The sequence below is a fragment of the Anas platyrhynchos genome, chromosome 2 (assembly GCF_047663525.1).
Source record: "Anas platyrhynchos isolate ZD024472 breed Pekin duck chromosome 2, IASCAAS_PekinDuck_T2T, whole genome shotgun sequence".
Lineage (NCBI taxonomy): Eukaryota > Metazoa > Chordata > Aves > Anseriformes > Anatidae > Anas > Anas platyrhynchos.
In genome coordinates this window covers 25,749,157-25,755,156 of record NC_092588.1, presented here as the reverse complement: position 1 = coordinate 25,755,156, position 6,000 = coordinate 25,749,157, and positions in this window count along the sequence as shown.

Here is a 6,000-nt window from a genome sequence, read left to right as displayed (position 1 = left end):
AAACTGCTCTGTGGTAATGTGTTGGCTGTCAGGGCTGAAGTTCCTGCCTTATCACTCACTGCTGGCTGGGTGTGGGGCAGCCGGGATCTTTGGCTTAGGAACGGGCAGTGGCACACACACACAGCACCAGTCTTAGGTCTGTGCGTGACAGCAGCACTGCTTTATCCATAGCCAGTGAAGCATGACATAAGAACCCTCCACTCCTAACCTGCTCTGTCTTCTTAACACTGAAAGCCCAGGGAAATGCAGCAGTTCACTTGACAAAGTCTGAATTAGAGGTGGCAATATTCTTTCTCTAATCCGTCAGGTGGAAAACTAGGGATTAGAAAGCTTTCATTTGCTCCCTCCCAAAATGAGATATATGCCAAGCTTTCAGTTTGGATCTCTTTAAATATTTTTTTTTCCTTCAAGCCAATTGCACTAAATTGCATGAACTTTTGCTTTAGCTCCAGACCATCTGTAATGTAACTTGAAGGAGAAGGGGCTGCACAGTATTTTTTGTTCTGGTTTTATGAAGTTGGTTTAAAAATCGCTATATATTTAACAATTACATTTTCTGCATTTTACTTCAAAACAAAGATGAAGAAAAAATATTTTTATTTTTATTTTCATTTTTTACTTTGGTAATGTGGTAAAAGCATTCTTGTTAAGCTTCCTCCTATAAGCACAATACCAGAACTATGTCGTGTCTTATGACTGGGCCATTTCTGCCTTTTCAAAATAAATCACAGTGTGCTTGTACATCTGAGGCTTTACTGTAAATGGCAGCTGCTACATTATATTCTTTCTAATTGGGAAGGAAAGCCCATATGTAATGTTTGTGTCTTCTTTTTGCTAACAGTCACAAACCATGTTGATTTGCTGAAAGCCTACCAGTCAGTGAAACCTATTGTATGCCAGTTCCCTTACTGGTGACAGGGCATTTTAAACAAAACTGCAAGTATTTTGAATAGAAACGCAGATTCTCATTATTTTATTTTATTTATATATATATATATATTTTTTTTTTTTCTTTTTCTGGAAACCTGCAGCATCTGCTTTGTTCAGCAATACGTTAATAAGATCACTCTAATGTTTTTCTAATCAGAATAAAATCAATGGATCTGGGGACAGTTCTTGTGCTAGCCCTATATAACAGTACGTAAATAGTGATGCTTACAGGGTGCGTTTCATTAACCTTACTGGGGCTAGTGAAGAAGGCTGATAGCACACAAACTTAGGAAGAGATTAATGCATTGCAGCGATGAGAACCCTATGGGTCGTGGTTTTTTTTTTTTGTTTGTTTGTTTTTGTGTGTGTGTGTGTGTGCCAGGTCTCTGGGCAAAATCTAAGCCATTTCAGAGCACACTTTGATTTTTCATTTGCCATACATGCATTTTTAACAATTGTGCTTAGCTCTATCCAAGTGTCCAATTTAGACAATCTAAATATAGCATTGCATAGAATTGGCTTTGTGAAGTGGCATTTAATCAATTATAATAAAAAAAAATGCAAAACTAAGATTGCTCTTGTAGCTCTTGTTCCTCAGTTGTTTTTGGCCCTTGGGTGATGGGTTCAACTCCAAAATTTATATTGGCTCCCCTCTCTCTTGGGACACATGGGAGGTCCTCGGGCGCGGTCAAGCTCAGGGCACTTCTGCCTGGAGTTCCAAAGTCCTTCGGTCACATAACACGGTGCTGGTGGAGGGAACATGTGTGATCATGAGCACACTTGAATCTTAGAGAGGGCTCTTGCTTCTGCAGGTGTTCCAGCTCCTGCTAGCTGACACCAGGTAGACAGATGCAGACAGCAGCAGTTGCAAAGATTAAAAACCAGCTGGTGGCCCAGGGTCTCTCCATCCTCATCCTTGGCTTTGAAGTCAGGTGGATAGGGATTGGGAGTACTAAAACTTCTCAGGGATGCTGCAACCCTCCACAGACTATGCCAAAAGGCATCCAACACGCAGAAAAGGAACAGCCTGCATAAAGCCTGGATTAAGCAGAAATTAATGTTATCAACAAAATTATCAAGTATTACTTCTTCATTTTCCATAGTGTGATTTCCTCGATTCCTATTCCTTGGCCTGACTCTCACAAATTGTGCTTCCTGCATCTGCTTTTGTATCCCTATCCTCATCCAGGCTGCTTCTTCATTCTCACTCTCCTTTTTACTTTTCTTCCTTCTCGTAGCCAATGAAATAGTCCACAGCACTGGAGGAGGCAATCTTTTTCTTCTCTCAGGTATGGGAGGAGGAGGAGTTAGGGAAAGCCATCTGTATTTCTTGTATGTCTGGAATGAAGGTACTGATTTGATCGATTCAGAGGAAGCAGGAGTTGTCCAGTATAAAACACATTTCCTGAGATTTCAGCTGACATCTTCTAACAAGTATCTACTGAGAACACACAAGGGAAATTTTTCAGTCTTGTAACTCAGCCATATTTCAGCACATGTTCTCAGGAGAGTTGAAAACGTGCTGGACAGAATGCCAACTAATCTTGTGAAAGTGTTTCAACATATCGGGTAGGGATAGCTGGAATTTTCTGGCTCTGTTATAAAGCATAAACAAATAGTGTTTTTTTTTTTTTTCCCTGCTCACATTCCTGGAAAAACCTGCCCTATTTAAACTGAAACTGTGCTGGAAATATGCCTGAGACAGACACCTGTCTCTTTATTTTTCTTAATCTAAAGGGTTAATGTTTGACATTACAACCATCAAATCTGAAATAAAAGACAGGTAAATCTTAGAGGAAAAAAAAAAAAGCTAAATGTAATTTTGTAAAGCACACTTTCCAGTTCATTGGCCTTCCCATCAAAATAACAGTAGTGTGCATTTGTGTTAAGGGGTACAGGACCATCTTCTGTCTCCCTAAATAACAAAGGTACACAAACTGCAAACAGCACTGCAGGCTCCTACAGCCTTCTTCAGCACAGATTAGGGCTGGCTGAGTGATTTCTTGACGGGGAAAAAATTCAGAGAATGCCAGTTTAGCAAACTCAGATTTCTGAAGGGAAGGCTCCTAAGGTGATTGCCTTTCCAATGAAACACAGACCCAGACCCCTCTGGAAAACCTACACACTCTCTGTTGGCTCACCTGGAGGGTGTTTAGGGTGCCTTGCCATGCAGCCCGCTCAGGGTAAGAGGCTCCAAGCTTGCAGAGTTTCTCAGGAGGTGCATGATACTGTTCTGATTGATATTCGATAGAAATTTTATTTGAGATTCATTCCTTCAAGGTGCTTTATATTTTATGTCTTTGAATAAAGAAATCCCTTAATTAGACAAAAATTCAAAGTATTTCAAGAGTTTGAGACTGGCAGATTTTACATACAGTAGTATCAGTTACAGATATAAAATTGAAAATGATACCAAAAAAAAAAAAAAAAAAGAAAAGAAAATCTCATTACAAAAATAATAAGAACTCAAATTAATATTAAATAGGAAAATTTGGGGGGGCAAAGAGCATAAAATCAAATTCTCTGCTAATTTTCTATTTAGGTATCTACATTAATTTCCTTAATGAAGGTTTGAAAACATAGCTAGAAGGGTATTACATGTGTAAGAGACTTCATTAAATACCAGAGAAAGTTTAAAGATGTGGCTTTGGAAATACTACAAATTCAGCCTGGCCTTCCTACGAAGGTAACGTGCTGCATGTCTTCAGGCCAGGACCCCTGAGCCTAGTAGCAACTTCTTTCTCACAGAGCTTCTACTCCAGTCAGTCTTGAAAATCCATCAGCCACATCATTTTTCCTAGTAAATAGTCCAAGGCAAATAAACAGCACGCCCTCTGAGGTGTTTTTCTAACCCCAATCCTCTGTCCCTCCCCCATTTTTTTTTTTTAACATTAAGAAACATACTCAACTTTAAGCAAGCTGGAATGTCAATCATTTCATTACAAATTAATAGAAAGCCATACAAAGAGCTATTATTATATTTATTCTGAAATAAATTGTTGTTTCCCCATAAAAAGAGATGCACTTTTATTGAATAAAACCATAATATCCAACTGTCCTTATGAACCCATGCTTCTCATCCAGTTTTGTTCTTTAGCCATTGTTTATAGCTAGTGTTCTTAATAAAGCCATTGGATAATCATTTTACTAAATCATTGCAACGACATCCAGTCCATCATCCAGATCAGCAATTTCCAACCCATCACGCTGTCAGAGCTGCTACGTTTGTTCGCGAGATTTAGCTGAATGCACTTCTTGCTAATAATATGTTAAAAAGGAACCCTAAAAACACCTGTGCAGGCCCAGATCAAGGAACTGTTTAGCCCAAATGTCCTTTTTTTTTTTTTTTTTTTTTTTTTTTCCCAAAAGCAGCCAGCAGAGAATGCCTACAGATGAACAAAAAGCAGTCAGTGACAGAGGGATACCTCCCTAGCAAACCTTTCAAGCTTCCAGTGAAGTGTAACATGACAAGCTGCGAGCTAATCAGGCTAACAAATAGCTTCATTGTTCCCCCCAAAAAAGCCCCTTTGTGATTAAAGCTGTAAGGAACTGAGTCTAGATATTCTTTCGTGGTGGCTCAAATAACCATAACAAAATCTTGCAAGCAATTTCAATTGGCTTAAGTTCCTCTCTCCCCTCTCCTTCGTGACCTCCAGCCTTTTGTTCCTTCATCTTCAAGCAATCAGCTGCACGTCAACCGCGCCAACAAAATCACTGAAAGTAATCTGAATCGAGGTGGTTTTAAAGGTATTTTCTACTAAGCTTTTTCCTCCAGTGATGTTCTTAAAGTGCAATTGCTGACAGCCCTCTGACAGTACAGCACTGCTGCTGAGCCATGGTACGGGGACAGACACCAGTGAAGGGCTAAGGAATGGGGACAGTTTAATGTCACCTGGCTAAGACAAATGCGTTTTTTTAACTTTATTAGAAAGAAAAGAATCCTTGGTATTGACATGGCTTAATGAGCATCCAGCTTTGAAAAATTACACAGCGTACCAAATGCCATGATTGCAGTTTTCTATTGTAAATAAAAGAACACTTCTCATTTCTTCAACACTGATCTATTTCTTCATTTTTTATTTTTATTTTTTTAAAGAGAAACCTCAGACCCTGCCATCATGAACCAAAATCACACAAAGAAAATAAGCAGAGAGATAGGCTGGGTTAACTGAAATATTTAAAATCTCAGAAAAGCAAACAGCTTGCTCCACAAGTGAGTGAACCGATTGAGTTTGCTTTCAATACAAACTCCCATTTTCTTTCCTATAGCATTGCCCTTTGTAGTTCACAGGCACACCCCCACCACTGTCCCCCTAGGTGATGCAGGTTGATTCCCCAGGCCACAAGGCAAACAGCCCTTCACTGGCCTGCCCTCCAGCACAGGCACTGAGCTGCAGCTCTCTTCTGTGAAGCTCTTGTTTTGGATACTGTAATTCTTCTAAGCTTGAATTAAGAAAGGGTTTTAGATGTTATGACAGAGTACTGATGAGCAAATAAAGTCAATCTCTAATTTTTTGGCCAAAAATGCAAACCAGCAAAGTAAATTTAATGCTTCACATTTTTTTCAGGGAAAAAAAAAAAAAAAAAGATTAATGCAAATCAAACAGTCATCATTTGTCATTCTCTTATCTCCACATTCTTCACATGCAAAAATCAGAAAATGAAATGCTCAGTGACTTTCAACAACCCTGGGAAAGAAATATTTCATGCATTAAAAAAACAGTGTTTGGGCTTTGTTTTAATGCTTTTTATTTAATTCCTGGTATGATCTAAGGGGAAAATATTGTTTCAGTGTTAGAGCAATAATACAATAAAGAGACCTTCACAGAAGAAAAGACCGTCCAGGTTGGTACATAGCAAGGATGGCACTGCATCAATCCAGTCTTCTGGAACTTGGTTCCAGATCTGAAGGTCTTGGTCAAAAGTGCCTTGTTTTCATGATGGCCTAAGTTAAAAAAAATAATAATAATCTCCAATAATCTTTAATGCATCTATAAATTATTCTAATGATTGCTTAAAAACTTATAAGTCAGTGTTTTAGGCATCAGAAGCACCTTAGAACCAACGTGA